The sequence below is a fragment of the Stenella coeruleoalba genome, assembly GCF_951394435.1.
Source record: "Stenella coeruleoalba genome assembly, chromosome: 4".
Lineage (NCBI taxonomy): Eukaryota > Metazoa > Chordata > Mammalia > Artiodactyla > Delphinidae > Stenella > Stenella coeruleoalba.
The window spans coordinates 77,382,274-77,406,902 of NC_137149.1; the positions used below are offsets into that span (position 1 = coordinate 77,382,274).

Below are 24,629 nucleotides of genomic sequence, written 5' to 3' on the forward strand. Positions count from 1 at the left end.
TATCCTTCGGTTATATTTCCCAGGTTGTTCTACACAGCAAAACATCTTTTTTTAAATTTTTCTGACTGAAAACATAGATATTTTATAGTCAGCTTCCATAAAGAGAAAAATACAGTTGATTTTCTTACGTATATACAATTTCAATTAGAAACAACTGTACTAAGGATAATTGTTCTCATAAAAAATTTATCCAAGTGCTTCCCTGGTGGCACAGTGGTTGAGAGTCCGCCTGCCGATGCAGGGGACACGGGTTCGTGCCCCGGTCCGGGAAGATCCCACATGCCACGGAGCGGCTGGGCCTGTGAGCCATGGCCACTGAGCCTGCGCGTCCGGAGCCTGTGCTCTGCAACGGGAGAGGCTGCAACAGTGACAGGCCCACGTACCGCAAAAAAAAAAAAAAAAAAAAAAAAAATTTATCCAAGAGAGTAGTCTCATAAAATCTGAACTTTTCCTTCAGAAAATCCTTTTTTAGGATACCCGACCTATGAACCAAAGCAACATTTCTGATAAGCTCTAGAAGCACTAGAACTTAAAAAAATTTATAGTGTCAGAATGTAAAGCAAATAGATTGACAAAAATCCTCCCTTTAAATTATCAGGGTGCTTAGGTGTGTATTGGTACAATCACAATATATTGTAAAAATGATTCTCTCATTGTCTTTTGTAATTGGGTTCTAATCTGTGGGCAGAAGCTGAGTGCTGTATAAAAAATAATCATCAGTTCCTGTAGAATAAGCAAGTGACCTTGATTCCCAGAGTAAGGTACAAGGTTCACTGAGCAAAATATTGGTAATTACTCTGAGTTTACTATTGTTGAAAAGAGTTAATTATTTAATGAGTTTTGAAGTGCTGAACTATGTTTTTTTTTCCTCAGTGAAAAATGTATACATATGGGTAATCAACACATTTTTATTTGCCCGCTGAGGGAAAGAAAACACACACAAAATGTTTTTAATAACTTTTTTAGTCAAAAATATTAAGAGAAAATTATCTCCTAAACTTTCTCTTGTGTTCTTAGATGAATTGAAGTATTGACGACAATTTAAAAAACTTAAAATGCAATTTTCTTTAAGGAATGTACATTTGTTTTTAAAACTGATAATTAAGGGAACTCAAAACATGTATTTAGACTCTTTTTGGTGTTCTGGGATTCTCTGTAAAATTTCTCATCAGAAGTGTAACCGTGTCCTAACCATGTAACCATGTGTCTTTTTTTCCAAACTAATATTTCCTTATTTTATTGTTTAAAATATTACTTTTTTAGAAACAATAGAGCAGGGCAGTTAATAGAAAACAAGCTTTGTGTGTTTTTTTTTAAAATAGGGGATTTTATTTTATCACTTAAAAATATTTCTAAGTTAATAAAGTTAGGAGATGAAACATCTTAGCCAAGTGGATTTTTCATTCAGCAATGAATTCAGATATAACACATGCTGTGACCTTTGAATTAAAAATGGAAAACTTAATTTGTTTATATGGATAAAAGCAATAATTCTATTTGAAACTTAAAGAAAGGCATTACCAGAATACAACTTTAGAATTATGAAAGGGGTTGTTTGAAATTTATTATTCTGAAAAATTTTGTGCCATTGTCCTAGTTCTTTATTAAAATTTATTATTCTGAAATATTTTCTGCCATTGTCCAGGTTCTTTATTAAAATTTATTTTCATACCTAGTTGCATGGATAATCCATATGTCATACTTTAAAAAAAAATAAAAGGAAATAGCATATGAATTAAGAAAGCTAAATTGGGTGGGTATGTTTAAAGACTAGTTAGTAATGAAAACCCTGAATAACTTATAATATTTAATTTTACCTTTTGATGTCTTCCACACATGTGAGAGATTGATTTTGTGTTTGAAGTTTGGTCTTTTTGAACAAAATCTTATTTATTTATTTATTTTTACCTTTTTATGATTGTTCATCAAAAGATAGCCTTTTGTTCATCATGTGATTTTTCTTCCATTCTATGTCAATGAATAATAAAGTTCAGACTTTTTTGTTTTTGTTTTTGTTTTTGTTTTTTTTTTTTTTTGCAGTACGCGGGCCTCTCACTGTTGTGGCTTCTCCCATTGCGGCGCACAGGCTCCGGACGCACAGGCTCAGCGGCCATGGCTCACGGGCCCAGCCACTCCGCAGCACGTGGGATCTTCCCAGACTGGGGCACGAACCCGTGTCCCCTGCATCGGCAGGTGGACTCTCAACCACTCTGCCACCAGGGAAGCCCCAGACTTTTAAAGTAAGAAACTGTCTATATGTTATTCTAGAAGGTGGAACCTCAATGCCAGCCTCTCTCTCTGTATGTTTTGTTCACTTTCTACCAGTGCTTCGTTAAGTTAGGCTCTGAATGGGAGGCAATTTAAGAGGGGGTTCCCATGATCCCCACCTGCTGGTGTTCACCCACCTGTATCGTTATTTCCTTGATTGTGGCCAGGGCCTATGGCTTGCTTCTAAATGTGAAATATCACAGGGGTACAAAACTTCATTCCCATTATTACATTATATTATGTAAGACTCTGCCTTGCTATCAGACTCAATCTAGAGGTTGTCTCTTTCATATCTGCCTTTTAAGAAGAAGCTGCCAGAAATACTTTAGATACAAGGAACTGAATAAAGCTGATGACCACATGAGCAGGGAAGTGTATCCTTCCCTAGTCCAGCCTCTACTGAAATATATTTGAGATATAATATTGTGTAAATTTAAAGTGCACAAGATGTTGATTTGGTACATTTTTATATTGTAATATGATTGCCTTTGTAGCTATATTTAGCACTTCCAACAAATCACATAATTTTCATTTCTTTTTTGTCATTGGAATAATTAAGATTTAGTCTTTTAGCAAGTTTGATTGTTATAATATAATATTGTTGTCTATATTCACTATACTGAACATTAGTTCTCTAGTACTTATTTACTACTCCTTTCAAGTTTGTAACCTTAAACAACATCTCTCCTACCACCCAACCCCTTGTAACCACTATTTTGCTTTCTGTTTTTATGAGTTTGGCTTTTTAGATTCCACATATAAATGATAGCAGCAAGTATTTGTATTTCTGTCTGACGTCACACTTAGCATAATATCCTTAAGGTCCCTTCATGTTGTCACAAATGGCAAGATTTCCTTCTTTCTCATGGCTGAGTAATATTCCATTGTATATATACACTACATTGTCTTTCTGTATTCATCCATTGATGGGCACTTAGGTTGTTTCCACGTCTTAGTTATTGTGAATAGAGCTTAAAGCTGCAATATACAGGGGAGTACATAGATCTCTTCATTAGCCTGTTTTCATTCCCTTTGGATATTTATTCAGAAATGGAATTGTGGGCTCCCTAATCCAGCCTCTGGAGGAGAACCCAGCCCTGGCTGATGCTCTGCAGCCTTGTGAAACACTAAGCAGAAGAATCAGATAAGCTATGCCTGGATTTCGGACCCTCAGAAAGAGTAAGATAACACGTGTGTTGTTTTAAACTGCCAAATTTTAGGGATTATTTACAAAACCAGGAAAACTACAGGGTTATTTAGGATTATGATCTCTAGAAGAAGCTTTTCTTCTCTTTCTTGTTAATCGCCATGATAATCACCTAAACATATACTTGTGTATAGTGTGCCTTTAGGGGCTTTTAAAACAGAGAGGAGAACAAATAAAATTCAGTTAATAGGAGATGACTAGCTCATATAAATGGTAAATGAGTTCTAGGATGTTACTTATTCTTTGAAATAAGCAAGTAGTCTCATACATTCTGTAAGGAATGATGATTTCATCATTTCTACATTTCCTTCTACATTTTCCCTTGGCCCTTCCTGACACAACACTAAGACAATTATACAAACTAATTAATAATAAAATAATTATTTATTTTGGTGAAAAATTATTTTGTCAAGTTGGTTTAAAATGTATGGTTTGTTGAAAATTTATGTCCACATTAAACCCTGCACCTGGATGTTTATTGGCACTTTTATTCATAATTACCAAAACTTGGAAGCAACCATGATGGCCTTCAGTGGGTGAATGGATAAGTACACAGGAGTACATTCATACTATGAAATGTTATTCTGTGCTAAAACAAAATGAGTTATGAAGCCATGAGACGACATGGAGGAATCTTAATTGCATATTATTAAGTGGAAGAAGCCAATCTGAAGAGGCTACATACTGTATGATTCCAACTACATGACATTCTGGAAAAGGCAAAACTATGGAAACAATAAAAAGATCATTGGTTGTCAGGGTTTTGGGGCATGGGAAGGATAAATAGGTGGAGCACAGAAGATTTCTAGGGCAGTGAAAATACTATACTCTGTATGATACTGTAATGATGGATACATGTCATTATACATTTGTCCAAACACATGGAATGAACAACACCAAAAGTGAATCCTAAGGTAAACGATTTACGGACTTTGGGTGATTATGATGTATGGTGTAGGTTCATCCTTGGAAACAAATGTACAATTCCGGTGAGTGATGTTGATAATAGGCAGGCTACACATGTTGAGGCAGAAATAGATGGGTAATCTCTGGACATTTCCTTCAATTTTGCTGTGATCTAAAAATGCTCTAAAAAATAAAGTCTTAATAAAATAATTTTTAAATTTAATATTAAAAACATTTAAAAGTAATTTCCTAATCTATTTTAAATATTAGAATATATTTTTCATATGTTATATAACAATATCTAAGGCAAAGCAAAGTAGTGTGTAGAATTTATGTATTTAAAGCTAACAAAGACATTGGGAAATACTTTATTTTGAAACTTTATAATATAAGGGCTTGTAAAATTTCTCATTGTTACAAAAATCAATAGTAAGAAGTCATTTTGTATAGACCTAGTCCCTGCTTTTTCTTTTGTGAAAATAGCACAATGTTTGCACGTTACTGTTTTTCTCCTGTGTTTGCAGTGAAAACAACAATAACAAAACACTGGAATTAATTGAAACATGAGAGTTGTAATGATACACCAAAAATAATTTTATTAATTCTGTTAGGAAGTCACTGGTGTTTGTTTGTGTTTTAAGAAGATCAATTTTTGTTCTTGAAGAAAACTGGCCATTAACATTGCTTTGTAAGTCCATTAAATTGATTCTGTGCAATACTAGTATCTGCTCAACTGTAACAACAGACTTGTGATTTTGAAAAACATGATTTTCGGTGAAGGCGGAGATCCCGGCCTTGGGGACCCCTGTTGCCTGAAGCGGAATCGGGTTTGTACCGTGGCGAGCCGGAGCCTATGGAGGTGGAGGAGGGCGAGCTAGAGGTCGTGCAGGTTCGGCGCTCGCTGAAGGAACTGATCCCGGACACAAGCAAAAGATATGAAAACAAGGCTGGCAGCTTCATCACTGGAATCCGTGTCACCTCCAAGGAAGCAATTGAAAAGAAAGAACAGCTAGCCAAGTGCTTCCATTTTGGATCAGAAGTAAATCTTGCACAGAGAAATGTAGCCTTGGCCCAAGACATGATGAAGAAAGTCATTTAAGTGTCCCAGCCTCTTGGGAGAATGAGGATATTGGAAGAAGCATCTTGATTCCTGCAGTCACAGTAGGTGTCAAGTTATTTCTTCTTATTAATATCAACAGTAATATGGACTTCCCTGGTGGTGCAGTGGTTAAGAATCTGCCTGCCAATGCAGGGAACATGGGTTCAATCCCTGGCTGAGGAAGATCCCACATGCCTCAGAGCAACTAAGCCCGTGCGCCACAACCACTGGGCCCACGTGCCACAACTACTGAACCCCTCGTGCCTGAAGCCCGTGCTCTGCAACAAGAGAAGCCACCGCAATGAGAAGTCCGTGCCCCGCAACAAAGAGTATCACCTGCTCGCCGCAACTAAAGAAAGCACGCGCACAGCATCGAAGACCCAACACAACCAAAAATAAGAACAAATAAATAAATTTATTTTAAAAATCCCAATAATAAAATACACCATTTGATAAAAAAAAAAAGAGAGAAAAACATGATTTTAACTGAACTTCAATGCTTGGAAAAAGTGTTTCCAACAGTGTTTTGTTTCTTGTAACCTGTTTCTGGTCTGACAGAAGCTGAATGCTGTATAAAATAATCATTAGTGCCTGTGGAATAAGCAAATGCAAACAATGACCTTGATTCCCACAATAAGAATGCAGGATTCACTGTGCAGAGATATTGGGTAATTAGCTCTGATTTTACTGTTATTGAAAACATTAATTATTTAATGAGGTTGAAGTGCTAAAGTGTTTGCTTCTGACTTAAAATATATATCATTGTGCATATATAATGTTGTATACACACACACTCTTTGGTAATCTACAGTCAGGCTAAGTCCAATGATAGGAAACTAAAATAATTTGTCAACACCGTATTGACAAATTCAGTTATGCCTTTTGAAAATAAAGAAGTAGAAGTAAGTTTTTCAGGTTCCATATTCTTTGGTACTTGATGCTGAAAAACATATCAACAGGACAGGTAAAAATGGGGAAATCAGTTGAAAAAATTGTTTTTGGTCAGAATAAGCATATTACTTTCAGGTTTCTTTTAAAATAAAAAATAAAATATGAAATGTAAGCATATTGGAGTTTCCCATTTTAGGAGATGAATGTGAAAGTATTCTATGCAAAACTAGATAAATCTTGGAATATAAAAAGTTTTGTTTTATATGAAATATATTTAAGGAGGTTACCTAATCTAAATAGTAGAGGGCTCTAAAAACAGAATGTGTAAAATAAGATAGTATACTTCTTAATAAAAAGCTTATAAGAAAAATGTAAATGGTGGTAAAGAGTAAAATTGTCTCCCAATATGCTCTTTCCTTACTTAAAATTTTCTGTTAAGGGGAGGACACCTGGTCCAGTGCCCTACAGAGTACTACAGTGCATTACAAATTAATCCAACATCATAAAAGCAGGTGATTGGTAAGAATTTTCTGAAAAGAGAAAGAATGTTTATCTTTCAAAGAAAGGAATGAAAACAGATCATTCAACAGATGATGTTTTAGCTAATTAGAATATAAAATTGCCATAACAAGAGAGGCCGCGATAGTGAGAGGCCCACGCACCGCAATGAAGAGTGGCCCCCGCTTGACACAACTAGAGAAAGCCCTCACACAGAAATGAAGACCCAACACAGCAAAAATAAATAAATTAATTAATTAACTCCTACCCCAGTATCTTCTTTAAAAAAAAAATAATGTGTAACAAAAGTCAAACATTTTACAGTATCTTGGTCTGCACTTATATATCCTCATTTATGAGCTGGTTTTGGGACTTCCATTCTTCTACAATTATTAGAAAAATAATATTTGCTACAAGTACTATTCCATCCAGAATATTCCTTATGGCAATATAAACTCTTTAAATTGAATTTTAAAAGTAAAGACATTTTCAAGGAGCAAACAATATAAGCTATTATGTTGCCACTTTGGTACATTTTTTTCTCCTGGAAACTTCTAGGATAATGATTCCTTTTTTCATAACTTCAGCAAAATTTGTGTTTATCCAATTCAAGTTGGTGCTATTTCTGATCAAATAAGCTCTAAATTCATTACAAAAGGAACATCATTATAATGAATACTGCACTACACTGAAAGTATTTTAGGGTCCTAGATAATGGCCAAGAATAACACTGCTTTTAAAAATCATTTAGAATGAAAATCATTGTCAGAAGTTACTCAGTACAGGAAATTCTTTCCTTTCCCAGTCCTTCTTCATATCTTCCTAAAGTTAAAAAATAAAAAGGCAGCCAAATCTTAGCTCAAATACAAGGAGGGCATAACCCTGACTAGTTGTCACTAGAATGAGATTTGACCTGTGTATGTGCTAAATTTTCTCTTCTCACAGGGGAGCCCATATTCTAAAGACTAAGAAGAGAGAATCCTTGCTTCATGCCCCCCTCCTGTATATTCTTTCTAAACAAGATCTGAACACCTTCCAATAGCAGGCCATTTTGTCCCAGTTACAATTCTACCTGCTATTCAGGGCTGGTGCCCCAGAAAGGTGAGTAAGGCAGTGTGATATAATGTGATTTATGGATTGTCACCTACTGGGCTAAATATAGTTATAGAGAAGTTTCTTCATGAGACAGTCTTTTGAACAAGTCTCCCTTCCCTCCAAGCCCAGGCAGAATTGTGCTCCAACTTTGCCAAATTATAGTCCCTTACTGCCAAATGCTCTTTTTTTTTTTTTTTTTTTTTTTGCGGTACGCGGGCCTCTCACTGTTGTGGCCTCCCCCATTGCGGAGCACAGGCTCCGGACGCGCAGGCTCAGCGGGCTCACGGTCCTAGCCACTCTGCGGCATGTGGGATCTTCCCGGGCCGGGGAACGAACCCGTGTCCCCTGCATCGGCAGGCGGACTCTCAACCACTGTGCCACCACGGAAGCCCTGCGAAATGCTCTCTGTGTTCTTTCACATACCACGCCTTCCAAGTGTCTGTGAATGTTACTGCCCTCAGCAAAGTTACGTGTCTCTCTCTCTCTCTCTCTCTCTCTCTCTCTCTCTCTCTCACTCAGACTCTCTGCTGATCTGAATTATGTAAAAGTCAAGTCTTTTAATACAAGTTATATTTTTTAATATGTAAAAACTACATGTGATATTTTGTATTCTATTAAGCATTGCGCTAATGAAGTATTATCAATATGGCATGAAAAATGGAATTTTGTCATCCCGGCAGCAGTAATGTTTTCCTTCTCACCCATACATAGTACAACCAATTAACTTAAGGGAGAGAAAAAAATTTAAGATGGCCTCAAGTATTAGAGTTTTAGCCTAAGGCCATGAAACATGAGCAATGTTCGTTTAATTTCATATTTTTACTACGCAATTTACTCTCAACAAATAAATCCCTCTCCCATGTTATATTAACCTACTTATTCAGCAAATTTGAAGCCCAAATGAAAAATAAATTACCAAGGTAAGGATGCTGCTTGCATGAACGTGATTCTTAATAAATACTTGAGAGTTTCCAAATCCTTAATTTATAAGCTGGATAACTCTAATCTTGAAAATTTATTCAGTGCTTGTGCCAATGGGCAACATTTTCATAAACAAATCATCACATATATTTATTTGAATAAATTACATTTAAATTATTGAATTGTTATCATTTAAGATATTTGGCATTTTAAAAACAGCTGAAAAAAAGCTTGTTTTTCTTAAAGCATCTTATAAAAAATTCTAAGAAAAACATTCCTTTGATATGATGGTGAGCAGTCAGTAATAAATTCTTGTCTCCAATGAGATCATTTCTTTCTACATTTGATTTCAGTTGTAGAGAACAACTAATAGTTATGTATGGCAGAGTCTGTAGCTCTTCACTGCTAGGTGCTGCTAATTAAAACTGACACATTGTAACACTGGCCTGAAAACCTAATATTTGTGGATCATGAATAATGATTATCTAAAAGAAACTAGCTTTTTAGTATCCATTAGACTTCATCATCAGTACCTACTCAAATCTTTCTTGACTGGCATCATCATTTGCATATATACATACACTAGGTTTGCCTTATTCTACATCTGTCTAATTCTTGGGATAATATATATATCTTTTTGAAGGAAAACCAAATATTATGTTTTTTAAAAAAATTTAATTTCCTACCATAGATTGCTAACAAGGTTTGTAAAAGAAGCACAAAATCAGTGAAAACATTTGTTAGTAATTAAGAATAAATTTGTATGATTCTTTGATTTTGGTAAGGAGGTCAGCAATAACTGCTATTAATGATAATATAGAGAAAACATCAATGGTCACACTATTTCTCCACGGGACTAAGAAGTCAACAAATTTGGTTTACGATGTGTTTGGAAAGAAACAGGGTATCTTTAAACCATAATTTATTTTTATTCCTGAATTTATAACCAACCAAGGCAGTTATTGTCGCTGCTGCTGTAGGCTTAATTCTTACTCCAATTTCAGTCCTGCATCAAATATCTGAAAGCTCTCTAAGCTGCGCTCAATCAGCCGCATTTTAACTTTATCTTGCGTATTTATAAAGTTTGTGTATTCAAAGTGTTTTTATTGCTATGTGCTCCATAGCCTCTTCGTTGGTGTCCTATTACATTTAAGTCAAAGTATAAAGGTGACTCTAACTTCGTTCTTACTGCTCTTTTTTTTTTTTTTAAACATCTTTATTGCGGTATAATTGCTTTACAATGGTGTGTTAGTTTCTGCTCTACAACAAAGTGAATCAGTTATACATATACATGTGTTCTCATATCTCTTCCCTCTTGTGTCTCCCTCCCTCCCACGCCCCCATCCCACCCCTCCAGGTGGTCACAAAGCACCGAGGTGATCTCCCGGTGCTATGCGGCCTCTTCCCACTAGCTATCTACCTTACGTTTGGTAGTGTATATATGTCCATGCCTCTCTCTCGCTTTGTCACAGCTTACCCTTCCCCCCCATATCTTCAAGTCCATTCTCTAGTAGGTCTGTGTCTTTATTCCTGTCTTACCCCTAGGTTCTTCATGACATTTTTTCCCCTTAAATTCCATATATATGTGTTAGCATACGGTATTTGTCTTTCTATTTCTGACTTACTTCACTCTGTATGACAGACTCTAGGTCTATCTACCTCATTACAAATAGCTTAATTTCGTTTCTTTTTATGGCTGAGTAATATTCCATTGTATATATGTGCCACATCTTCTTTATCCATTCATCCGATGATGGGCACTTAGGTTGTTTCCATCTCCGGGCTATTGTAAATAGAGCTGCAATGAACATTTTGGTACATGATTCTTTTTGAATTATAGTTTTCTCAGGGTATATGCCCAGCAGTGGGATTGCTGGGTCATATGGTAGTTCTATTTATAGTTTTTTAAGGAACCTCCATACTGTTCTCCATAGTGGCTGTACCAATTCACATTCCCACCAGCAGTGCAAGAGTGTTCCCTTATCTCCACACACTCTCCAGCATTTATTGTTTCTAGATTTTTTGATGATGGCCATTCTGCCTGGTGTGAGATGATATCTCATTGTAGTTTTGATTTGCATTACTCTAATGACTAATGATGTTGAATATTTTTTCATGTGTTTGTTGGCAGTCTGTACATCTTCTTTGGAGAAATGTCTGTTTAGGTCTTCTGCCCATTTTTGGATTGGGTTGTTTGTTTTTTTGTTATTGAGCTACATGAGCTGCTTGTAAATTTTGGAAATTAATCATTTGTCAGTTGCTTCATTTGCAAATATTTTCTCCCATTCTGAGGGTTGTCTTTTGGTCTTGTTTATGGTTTCCTTTGCTGTGCAAAAGCTTTGAAGTTTCATTAGGTCCCATTTGTTTATTTTTGTTTTTATTTCCATTTCTCTAGGAGTTGGGTTAAGAAGGATCTTGCTGTGATTTATGTCATAGAGTGTTCTGCCTATGTTTTCCTCTAAGAGCTTGACAGTTTCTGGCCTTACATTTAGGTCTTTAATCCATTTTGAGCTTATTTTTGTGTATGGTGTTAGGGAGTGATCTAATCTCATTCTTTTACATGTAGCTGTCCAGTTTTCCCAGCACCACTTATTGAAAGGGCTGTCCTTTCTCCACTGTACATTCCTGCCTCCTTTATCAAAGATAAGGTGACCATATGTGCGTGGGTTTATCTCTGGGCTTTCTATCCTGTTCCATTGATCTATCTTTCTGTTCTTGTGCCAGTACCATACTATCTTGATTACTGTAGCTTTGTAGTATAGTCTGAAGTCAGGGAGCCTGATTCCTCCAGCTCCGTTTTTCGTTCTCAAGATTGCTTTGGCTATTTGGGGTCTTTTGTGTTTCCATACAAATTGTGAAATTTTTTGTTCTAGTTCTGTGAAAAATGCCAGTGGTAGTTTGATAGGGAATGCATTGAATCTATAGATTGCTTTGGGTAGTAGAGTCATTTTCACAATGTTGATTCTTCCAATCCAAGAACATGGTATATCTCTCCATCTATTTGTATCATCTTTAATTTCTTTCATCAGTGTCTTATAATTTTCTGCATACAGGTCTTTTGTCACCTTAGGTAGGTTTATTCCTAGATATTTTATTCTTTTTGTTGCAATGGTAAATGGCAGTGTTTTCTTGACTTCACTTTCAGATTTTTCATCATTAGTATATAGCAATGCCAGAGATTTCTGTGCATTAATTTTGTATCCTGCAACTTTACCAAATTCATTGATTAGCTCTAGTAGTTTTCTGGTAGCATCTTTAGGATTCTCTATGTATAGTATCATGTCATCTGCAAACAGTGACAGCTTTACTTCTTCTTTTCCAATTTGGATTCCTTTTATTTCCTTTTCTACTCTGATTGCTGTGGCTAAAACTTCCAAAACTATGTTGAATAAGAGTGGTGAGAGTGGGCAACCTTGTCTTGTTCCTGATCTTAGTGGAAATGCTTTCAGTTTTTCACCATTGAGGATGATGTTGGCTGTGGGTTTGTCATATATGGCCTTTATTATGTTGAGGAAAGTTCCCTCTATGCCTGCTTTCTGCAGGGTTTTTATCATAAATGGGTGTTGAATTTTGTCAAAAGCTTTCTCTGCATCTATTGAGATGATTATATGGTTTTTCTCCTTCAATTTGTTAATGTGGTTTATCATATTGAGTGATTTGCAATATATTAAAGAATCCTTGCATTCCTGGAATAAACCCCACTTGATCATGGTGTATGATCCTTTTTATGTGCTGTTGGATTCTGTTTGCGAGTATTTTGTTGAGGATTTTTGCATCTATGTTCATCAGTGATATTGGCCTGTAGTTTTCTTTCTTTGTGACATCCTTGTCTGGCTTTGGTATCAAGGTGATGGTGGCCTCGTAGAATGAATTTGGGAGTGTTCCTCCCTCTGATATATTTTGGAAGAGTTTGAGAAAGATAGGTGTTAGCTCATCTCTAAATGTTTGATAGAATTCGCCTGTGAAGCCATCTGGTCCTGGGCTTTTGTTTGTTGGAAGATTTTTAACCACAGTTTCAATTTCAGTGCTTGTGATTGGTCTGTTCATATTTTCTATTTCTTCCTGATTCAGTCTTGGCAGGTTGTGCATTTCTAAGAATTTTTCCATTTCTTCCAGGTTGTCCATTTTATTGGCATAGAGTTGCTTGTAGTAATCTCTCATAATCTTTTGTATTTCTGCAGTGTCAGTTGTTACTTCTCCTTTTTCCTTTCTAATTCTATTGATTTGAGTCTTATCCCTTTTTTTCTTTATGAGTCTGGCTAATGGTTTATCTATTTTGTTTATCTTCTCAAAGAACAAGCTTTTAGTTTTATTGATCTTTGCTATCATTCCCTTCATTTCTTTTTCATTTATTTCTGATCTGATCTTTATGATTTCTTTCCTTCTGCTAACTTAGGGGTTTTTTTGTTCTTCTTTCGCCAGTTGCTTTAGGTGCAAGGTTAGGTTGCTTTTTCGAGATATTTCTTGTTTCTTGAGGTAGGCTCATATAGCTATAAACTTCCCTCTTAGAACTGCTTTTGCTGCATCTCATAGGTTTTGGGTCGTCGTGTCTCCATTGTCATTTGTTTCTAGGTATTTTTTTAATTTCCTCTTTGATTTCTTCAGTAATCACTTCGTTATTAAGTAGTGTATTGTTTAGCCTCCATGTGTTTGTATTTTTTACAGATCTTTTCCTGTAATTGATATCTAGTCTCATAGCGTTGTGGTCAGAAAAGATACTTGATATAATTTCAGTTTTCTTAAATTTACCAAGGCTTCCTTTGTGACGCAAGATATGATATATCCTGGAGAATATTCCATGAGCACTTGAGAAAAATGTGTATTCTGTTGCTTTTGGTTTGAGTGTCCTATAAATATCAATTAAGTCCATCTTGCTTAATTATCATTTAAAGCTTGGGTTTCCTTATTTATTTTCATTTTGGATGATCTGTCCATTGGTGAAAGTGGGGTGTTAAAGTCCCCTACTATGATTGTGTTACTGTTGATTTCCCCTTTTATGGCTGTTAGTATTTGCCTTATGTATTGAGGTGCTCCTATGTTGGGTGCATAAATATTTACAATTGTTATATCTTCTTCTTGGATCGATCCCTTGATCATTATGTAGTGTCCTTCTTTGTCTCTTCTAATAGTCTTTATTTTAAAGTCTATTTTGTCTCATATGAGAATTGCTACTCCAGCTTTCTTTTGGTTTCCATTTGCATGGAATATCTTTTTCCATCCCCTTACTTTCAGTCTGTATGTGTCTCTAGGTCTGAAGTGGGTCTCTTGTAGACAGCATATATATGGGTCTTGTTTTTGTATCCATTCAGCCAATCTGTGTCTTTTGGTGGGAGCATTTAGTCCTTTTACATTTAAGTTAATTATTGATATGTATGTTCCTATTCCCATTTTCTAAATACTTTTGGGTTCGTTATTGTAGGTCTTTTCCTTCTCTTGTGTTTCTTGCCTAGAGAAGTTCTTTACCATTTCTTGGAAAGCTGGTTTGCTGGTGCTGAACTCTCTTAGCTTTTGCTTGTCTGTAAAGGTTTTAATTTCTCCATCAAATCTGAATGAGATCCTTGCTGGGTAGAGTAGTCTTGGCTGCAGGTTTTTCTCCTTCATCACTTTCAGTATGTCCTGCCACTCCCTTCTGGCTTGTAGAGTTTCTGCTGAAAGATCAGCTGTTAACCTTATGGGGATTCCCTTGTGTGTCATTTGGTGTTTTTCCCTTGCTGCTTTTAATATTCTTTCTTTGTATTTAATTTTTGATAGTTTGATTAATATGTGTCTTGGTGTATTTCTCCTTGGACTTATCCTGTATGGGACTCTCTGTGCTTCCTGGACTTGATTAACTATTTTCATTCCCATATTAGGGAAGTTTTCAACTATAATCTCTTCAAATATTTTCTCAGTCCCTTTCTTTTTCTCTTCTTCTTCTGGAACCCCTATAATTCGAATGTTGGTGCGTTTAATTTTGTCCCAGAGGTCTCTGAGACTGTCCTCAGTTCTTTTCATTCTTTTTTCTTTATTCTGCTCTGCAGTAGTTATTTCCACTATTTTATCTTCCAGGTCACTTATCCGTTCTTCTGCCTCAGTTATTCTGCTGTTGATCTCACCTAGAGTATTTTTAATTTCATTTATTGTGTTGTTCATCGTTGCTTGTTTCATCTTTAGTTCTTCTAGGTCTTTGTTAAATGTTTCTTGCATTTTGTCTATTCTATTTCCAAGATTTTGGATCATCTTTACTATCATTATTCTGACTTCTTTTTCAGGTAGACTGCCTATTTCCTCTTCATTTGTTAGGTCTGGTGGGTTTTTATCTTGCTCCTTCATCTGTGGTGTGTTTTTCTGTCTTCTCATTTTGCTTATCTTACTGTGTTTGGGGTCTCCTTTTTGCAGGCTGCAGGTTTGTAATTCCCGTTGTTTTTGGTGTCTGTCCCCAGTGGCTTTTGTTGGTTGAGTGATTTGTGTAGGCTTCCTGGTGGAGGGGACTAGTGACTGTGTTCTGGTGGATGAGGCTGGATCTTGTCTTTCTGGTGGGCAGGTCCACGTCTGGTGGTGTATTTGGGGGTGTCTGTGGACTTATTATGATTTTAGGTAGCCTCTCTGCTAATGGGTGGGGTTGTATTCCTGTTTTGCTAGTTGTTTGGCATAAGGTGTCCAGCACTGTAGCTTGCTGGTCGTTGAGTGAAGCTGGGTGCTGGCATTGAGATGGAGATCTCTGGGAGATTTTCACCGTTTGATTTTATGTGGAGCTGGGAGGTCTCTTGTTGACCAGTGTCCTGAAGTTGGATCTCCCACGTCAGAGGGACAGCACTGACTCCTGGCTGCAGTACCAAGAGCATTTCATCCACATGACTCAGGATAAAAGGGAGAAAAAGTAGAGAGAAAGAATTAGTAGAAGTAGGAAGAAAGAAAGAAAGAAAGAAAGGGAGGAAGGAAGGAAGGAAGGAAGAAAGAAGGAAATAATAAAGAAAGGAGGGAGGGAGAGAGGGAAGGCAGGAGGGACGGTGGGAGGAAGGAAGGAAGGAAGGAAAGAGGGAAGGAAGAAAGGAAAAACGAAAGAAAAAAGAAGATTAAAAAACAAAAACAGAAAATAAAAAAATGGACAGGTATAACCTTAGGACAAATGGTGGAAGCAAAGCTATACAGACAAAATCTCACACAGAAGCATACACATACACACCCACAAAAAGAGAAAAAGGGGAAAAAATCCTAAATCTTGCTCTCAAATTCCACCTCCTCAATTTGGGATGATGCGTTGTCTATTCAGGTATTCCACAGATGCAGGGTACATCAAGTTGATTGTGGAGCTTTAATTCTCTGCTTCTGAGGCTGCTGGGAGAGATCTCCCTTTCTCTTCTTTGTTCTCACAGCTCACAGTGGCTCAGCTTTGGGTTTGGCCCTGCCTCTGCGTGTAGGTCGCCGGAGGGCGTCTGTTTTTCCGCTCAGACAGGATGGGGTTAAAGGAGCAGGTGATTCGGAGGCTCTGGCTCACTCAAGCCTGGGGGTAGGGAGGGGCACTGCGTGCGGGGCGGGCCTGAAGCGGCAGAGGCAGGCGTGACGTTGCGCCGGCATGACGTTGCACCAGCCCGAGGCGCGCCGTGCGTTCTCCCGGGGGAGTTGTCCCTGAATCACCGGACCCTGGCAGTGGCGGGCTGCACAGGCTCCCCGGAAGGTGGGTGTGAATAGTGACCTGTGCTCGCACACAGGCTTCTTGGTGGCGGCAGCAGCAGCCTTAGCGTCTCATGCCCGTCTCTGGGGTCCGTGCTTTTAGCCACGGCTCGCGCCCGCCTCTGGAGCTCCTTTAAGCAGCGCTCTTAATCCCCTCTCCTCGCGCACCAGGAAACAAAGAGGGAAGAAAAAGTCTCTTGCCTCTTCGGCAGCTCTAGACCTTTTCCCGGACTCCCTCCCGGCAGGCCGTAGTGCACTAGCCCCCTTCAGGCTGTGTTCACGCCACCAGCCCCAGTCCTCTCCCGGCACTCCGACCAAAGCCTGAGCCTTCAGCTCGCAGCCCCGCCCGCCCCAGCGGTTGAGCAGACATTCCTCTCTGGCTGGTGAGTGCTGGTCGGCCCTGATCCTCTGTGCGGGAATCTCTCCGCTTTGCCCCCCGCACCCCTGTTGCTGCACTCTCCTCCGCGGCCCGGAAGCTCCCCCCTCCGCCACCCGCAGTCTCTGCCCGTGAAGGGGCTTCCTAGTGTGTGGGAACCTTTCCTCCTTCACAGCTCCCTCCCACTGGTGCAGGTACCGTCCCTATACTTTTGTCTCAGTTTTCTTTTTCCCTACCCAGGTACGTGGGGAGTTTCTTGCCTTTTGGGAGGTCTGAGTTCTTCTGCCAGCGTTCAGTAGGTGTTCTGTAGGAGTTGTGCCACGTGTAGATGTAATTCTGGTGTATCTGTCGGGAGGAAGGTGATCTCCGCGTCTTACTCTTCCACCATCTTCCCCTCGTCCTCCCAGGTAAGTCTTGATTGTTCCAATTTCTCAAAAATTTGGACACATTTACTGCCTCTATAACATCTCTTTCGCGCCGCCCTAGTCTCGAAGCTCCGGCCACTGCTCCTCAGGCCGGGTCCCCGTGGGAGGACCCTTCGTTCTTACTGCTCTTGCTTATTATCTGCTGTCCCTATTAAGTGGACATTTTAGGGTAGGTTAAATGCTAAAACAATATCCCCTCTCCTCTCTGAGCCAGTAAAATACCTATTCTTCTATGTAAAAGGGGGAATTAAGAGAATGAAAGTATATCTTTTCATATCTGAATGTGTATTTCTTAATACTTTGATTACTTATAAAATTTTTTGATAAGCATCATGACTGTTCTCAACTAAAGACAAATTGACATCTGAAAAACATTTTTTCTTTAGGATGGAGCACAGTGATTAAGGTAGATAGGCTTCATGGGTAAAGGTAATTTTCTTTTATGGGTCAAAGAATTTTTTTTTAATAACTTTTTTTAAGTTTTTTATTTTTTGATGTGGACCAATTTTTTTTTAAGCCTTTATTGAATTTGTTACAATATCACTTCTATTTTACGTTTTGGTTTTTTGGGCGAGAGGCATGTGGGATCTTAGCTCCCCGACCAGGGATCGAACCCGCACCCCCCCGCACTGGAAGGCGAAGCCTTAACCACTGGACCGTCAGGGACCAGGTTCACAAATTATGTACAAAAGAGAAATCTCATGTATTGGTTTAGTGATATACAGGGTGACTTGTTACCAAAGAAAGCCAATGTCATTATTTTAAAGTAATCTGTATAGTATAATAATTATTCTTACATAAAATATCTATGATTTTCCTTTATTTTCCATTTATTCATTTCAAAGCTTTATAAACATAGAAAACCGTACTTCTATACAAGTTCTCATTATTTCTGTTAATCACATTGTTCAAACAGGTGCCTGTAGATTTTTTTGTTCCTCACTTATGGAAGATGTTACTGTCCTTTGTTGCTATTTTAATGTCTGACTTCTTTTTCATCTTTCTTTCAAGTACTCATTCCTAAGACCTCATATGTTTTAAAAAGTTGCTTGCTCTATTTGGCTCACCATCCACATATAATAGATTTATTTTGTATGGTATTTGAACTGAATAAAATAAATTGATTTAGAGCCCTTAAGGCTTTCTTGATGTTAGTGCGTATTATGACTGAAATTCTATAGCTGCAAACAAGGAGTATTTACTATTATTATGCTAAAAGTACAACCCAGTGAAGAAAGAGATAAAACATATAATCATAATTATATTTAATAAAACCTTTTTATTAAATAAAAATAAGAAGGATATGCCTGAGAGTATAATAATATTTTGGAAATGACATAAAAAATATTTAAAGAACAGTTGTATAATGTGTAGTGCTATAATTTCACATTTATTAAGCCAGTGTTTAGCTTAATTTCCCTACTGGTCTACTGATTTCCTTCTTTACTTCAATATTGAATTTGTTGTCCTCTCATGTGTAATGCCTTATCGTGTAGATGTACCTCTGAAAGAATTATGTGTGCAGTTTCTCCCACTGGAATCCCTTAAGTCCACCTGCCACACCTGGCTTTGGGAATTTAACTCTGGCATGAAAAGATATTTTATGTACATAAACTATTTACCTGCTTTTCATAACCTAACTGCTTTCATTAGGGTCTAAAATATTCAGTAGCAAAAACAAAGTCTCTAGCCAGTTTTTCACATTTCAAAAAAAAGTAAAATGCTAACCATTCACTACTTGAAAATCCACTGTTCTTAGTTGTGATACTTCATGCATATCTAAGTCACTCTTCCTTTTCTCTTACAGCAATCATGTCATCTATAATTTTTGGTATCTCTTCAAATTCAGCCTGTCCATTCAGAGGCTCTTTTTCACCCTATGATTTTATTAAAAACATATTATCATATAAATGGGGCATCTTTGTTGATATTTGCTTTAATTTGTAAAACCATAGATTTTTACACAGATGTTTAAAATAAAAGCAAAACAACAGTCACAAGATAGTTTAGAGATAAAATATCACACTGAAAATGTGGGGCAAAATACTTGCAAAAACTTTGGTTTCAGAGAGATGATGGATGATATTGCTCTGATGAAATAAGAAAGAAATGCTTTATAAAAGGAAGCATATGAGAATAAGAAAGGACAATTGGTATCTGATAATACAAACAAAATGTTCTCAGATTGATAAAAACATTGAAAGTTAAAACAAAGAAATTCTTGCAGAAAATCAAACAAAAATACCAAAACATGGACAATAGGAAATAAGAGACAAGAAAACTGACAGATAAATACTGGAGATCCAACATCTGTCTAATAAGAATTGAATAAAAAAGATAACAGAGGTAAAGCTGGGCATGAGATATTAAAAAAAAATTTTTTATTGAAGAATAGTTGATTTACAGTATCATCTTAATTTCAGGTATATAGCACAGTGATTCAGATATATATATATATATATATATATATACATATATATATATATATATATATATATATTCTTTTCCCTTATAGGTTATTACAACATATTGCGTATAGCTCCCTGTGCTATACAGTAGGACAGTAGGTCCTTATTCGTTATCTATTTTATATATAGAAGTGTGTATATGGGCATGAGATTTTAAAAGCAGTACAGTCAGCCCTCAGTATTTGCAGGTTCCACATTGAGGAAGGAAAAAACTCCTCAGCTTTTCTCAGGGCAAAGTTTCTTAATCTGAAGGTGAGCTTCAGGCAGGCCACATTGCACTGAAACTATATACAAAATATTCTGGTTTTACAGATATGTGTTTTACTTCAACAAACTGTGGTGGATTCTTGGTTAGTTGAATATGTGGAGCCTGTGTGTATGGTTATCTTGCATACTTAATAGTTCTGTGTTTGAGTTGAGTTAATGAAATCATATCTAAGATTTTCTAACCAAATCTACAGTATTTCCAACAACTATATGAGACTTGAGCGTCTGTGGGTTTTGATATCTGTGGATACCAGAACTGACCCCTGAGGATACTGAGGGTTGATTGTGTATATTTTTTAAAGCAAATTTCCCAATAATTGAGAGATAAGTGTCTCTCGATTGAAAACTATCATACTTTGAAACTTCAGCATATGAAGTAATAAGACAAGACCTAAATGCTTCCAAAGAGGAAAAAAAGTGATATGTACAGTCATCTGATTGTTCAACAGCAGCACAGAACACACTTCTCCTTGTTCATTTGGCTCTAATCACACTAGGCTATTCCTCGAATGCACTAAGTCCTCAAATCTGTTGTTCCCCTATCTGTCCAAGCATATCTCGTTTTATTGTGCTTCACTTCATTGTGTTTCACAGATATGGTAGGGGTTTTTGTTTTGTTTGTTTTGTTTTGTTTTTACAAATTGAAGGTTGTGGCAATCCTGAGTCAAGCAAGTCTGTTGGGGTCATTTTTCCAACAGCATTGGCTCATTTCCTGTTTCTGTGTCACATTTTGGTAATCCTCACAATATTTCAAATTCTCCACCAGCAAAAAGATTATGATTCACTGAAAGCTCAAATCATGGTTAGCACTTTTTAACAATAAAGTATTTTTAAACAAAGGTATGTATGTTGTTTTATTAGACATAATGCTACTGCACACTTAATAGATGACAGTGCAGTGTAAGTATAAATTTATACACACTGGGAAACAAAAAATTCCTGTGACTTACTTTATTGTGGTATTTGTTTTATTGTGGTGGTCTGGAACCAAACCTACAGTATTTCCAAGGTATGCCTGTAATGCCTTTTACACAGATATTTACATGGCTTGCTCCTCAATATTTTCAGGAATTTATCTAATTATTATCAAGAAAGGATAACAGAATCCACAGTCACATTGGTGTATCTCACTAATAATATATATGAAAATACTCTTTAAATTACTTTATATGTTTATAAAATAATACAAAATTTTATGTAAGACCGACTATTCAATAATATGAGCACTTTAATTTGGGAACTTTAGATCCTAACCTATTTCTGCAATTCTTTAATAACAAATTATACTTCTGAAATTATTGCTTAAATTGTATTTCTAGTTAAAATTATCTTGCATGCTTAATAGTTCTGTGTTTGAGTTGAGTCAATGAAATCATATCTAAGATTTTCTAAATTCTGTGTTCCTTATATTTTTGTATGTTAACATTTTTGTATTTTAACTTTATAAACATTATGAATTTTCAGTTTTAAATTATCTGTATCTCGAATTCGTTTCATTCCTTTCCATTCCAAGTATAGTGAAGGTGGTAAGGGTTAGGGTGAGGGGCAGGTCTCTTAAGTGCCAGGGACTGTATTTAGGATTTTATATACAGTACTACAGGGGACACAGAAACTAATGATGGAACAAAACCATAATAATTTCAGAAGTTCAATCAACTCTGAGGGCATGGGGAGTGGAAAGTCACCAAAATTGAATGGAAGTAAAATTAGTATTAAAAATTGTTGTATAGAGTCAGTTTTATGGCTTTAGGAAACAAGACAATACACAAATGGGACAAGATGTGTGTGTGTGTGTGATTGTGGTCATAGTGGGTAAGGGAAGAGTGAGGTAGGACAGGGCAGGAAAATTCTGGTCAGTTTTGAAAATACCTGCTGGTGTTCATACATTTATTTAAAGAGCTGGTATGGAGCATGGCGTTTGCATGAGTCAGACCATCTAGAAAGGCAGAGGTAAAACGGACACTCACACTACAGATAACACAGACAATAAAGTAAATCAAATCCATTTTCCCATATTAAATTTCAGAAACTCATCTGATAGCATTGAGGTGATTGATGAATCCCTATTCTACTTTTATAGGTAGGGCAGGTGCTGGCTCTGTGTTTGCTGTGAGAATTGTGACTTGTACTGTAACCTTAATAGCCTGATTGATGGTAAGACTGTCAACATGTAATGCTCTTTTCTGAATCTTGAGCCTATATTACATGAAACACAAAATAGCTGTATCTGTCCTAATACACTGTAAAGTACGCAGCATTCATCCTCTCTTTCTTATTAAAATATCTCTTACAATCTTTACGTGTCCTAGATCTATCCCCAGAACCACTAGTATGTTCAACTTCTGGGGACTCACACAAGGTTCTGTTTTCATTATTTAAATACTGTCACTGTTCAAAACGTGTCTATTCTGCTCTCCCACCCCAACATTTTTTCAGGATCTTTCTCTTTACTAGATAATAATTTATATACAGTTAAATACTACTGTAATTAAGGATTAAAATGATTTATGTCTCTATATGTGTATAGTTAGACAGATATTTGTGTAGATATCAAATAAAATCAGAATGTAAGGCCCCCAGCACTTGTATAAAACTTCCAATGAAACTCTGTGTTTTTTTAAAATCTAGAGATTTAAGAAAAAATAAACAATATAATCATTATATAAGTTATAAATTTTAAAAATATAATTAATCAATAAATTATTTCTGTTATTTACAGGCTTTTCATATTGTTGTAATATGCAAAAAGCATTTCCCTCCAATTTGAGTATATTTGGATTCATATATATACATATATGTGTGTATACACAGTGTGCACACACACATACACACACACACACACACAACACACACACACACACACACACACACAGTTTCCCCTTTCAACAGGGATTAAAAGTAGAAAGAACAGACTAGCACACCACTTTTCTTTAGTTTTTCCTTCAGCAAGTGGTGTGGTTAACCCCCCGAGACACGTATGCATCAGATACTACCAGTCTAGCTAAACCTAATGTAGGCTTCATGGGCAGATTGTTAAAATGGAGGAGGCTTTAGGCCATTAGAATAGTTAGTAACATTATTATTGTTAAATGGGACAGGTTGGAATTAAAATCCTTCCACCTTCTGATCGCTTTCTGTCACACGTTGGCTCTTGGAATATTTCTGTCATATAGAAGCCCTCAGGGCAGATTGCTGAGGAGAGTAGGGTGGACAAAATAAGGCATGTATAACAGACATTGACCATAAATAAACAGAATTGATATTGCTGCCCCATTATACTATTTTTCTCAGTAATCCAAGATAACACTCTAGTCAATAAGGAACTCCAATCTATTCAAGTCCCTAATTGAAGTAAAACCTATTTCCCATTCCAGGAGGGCTGAGAGTTTAAAACAATATGGTACAAGGCCTGGTGTACTTTTCCTGAGGTTTAAGACGGGGCTTTCTCTTATAACCCTATTCATTTAAAGTGCCTATGAGAGGAATTCCTTGCATATTTAAGTGACAGAATATGCAAAATCAACCAAATAAAACTGCATACAAAAGACTAAGTTGCCAATCATGGGTGATTTAGATAGCTTAGAAAGGGCTCTCATAATTACATACATTTTTTCCTTGTGCAAAATAAACTGGATTTTAAGAAATTTACCTGCTGCTAATTGCAAAATACAAAGTGCCTGGTTGTTCTGCTGATTTGTTCAGGTAATTTTCTAATTATTTATTTAAACTTTGTATGCATAATGAATTTATAGCTGATCCTAACCATGGTTATAAATACAAATGAAGTATTATAAATTATCATATAAAATACAAAACTAGAGAGTAATATCTTAAACTAGTGCTAAATTTAAATAGCAAAAATGGAATGCTTACAAGTTGGTTAATTATTAAGTTGAAGACAATAAATATATCTCCATTTGGGGTTGACTGCTGCTTCTGATTATCTAATGTTAGGTTGTTCCCCACTTTTAAGGGCCTGTTTAATTCATATGAATGCTATGGAGTAGAACAGAGGGCATTCTAGATTAGAACATGTTGATTATGTGCTTGTTTTGAAAGGCAGTTCTGCACCAATACCATTCAAAATTGTGAAGAATTGAAATAAATATGCAGGCTGAATCACAGGAAGTTTAAATTTGGCTAGTTAACCATTGAAACGTATTGTTTGTCAAATCCGCCCATTTAATCAGAATCTTATATGTACATGTATACAAACACACAAGCCCTTACACGCATATCCGGCTTTTGCCTTTTGCCCTTCACCATCACCAGGTAGGACCACTTCACCCTCACATGTGGATTTGCTCTCATTCCAGAGCTTGAGACTTACTCTGATCTTAACAAAGCTTAGTATAAGTAGTTCTAGGTTAATATATTGTCAATAATACAGGTAATTATATAAGAACTCTGCAATGTGTTGTGTTCAGATAACTGAAAATATAGTTAGATTCTGGTAATTAATTTTTTAAAAATATACATGTATGCAATTAGTGAGATTAGTTGGCTTTTTCAGAAAGCACACATATCTGGACTCAAATCATTACTCTAATACATC

At 36.5% G+C, this 24,629-nt stretch overlaps 1 protein-coding gene across 1 annotated transcript in view; it reads left to right on the plus strand.

The window, feature by feature from the left end:
- Positions 1-17,243: 17,243 nt before the first annotated feature.
- The window catches only part of LOC307185648 (uncharacterized protein), a 149,186-nt gene continuing 141,800 nt past the window's right edge, over positions 17,244-24,629 (plus strand). The window contains exon 1 of the mRNA XM_079919989.1: positions 17,244-17,321. The gene's annotated coding sequence lies outside the window, so the exon portion shown is untranslated. The remainder of the gene's footprint in view (positions 17,322-24,629) is intronic.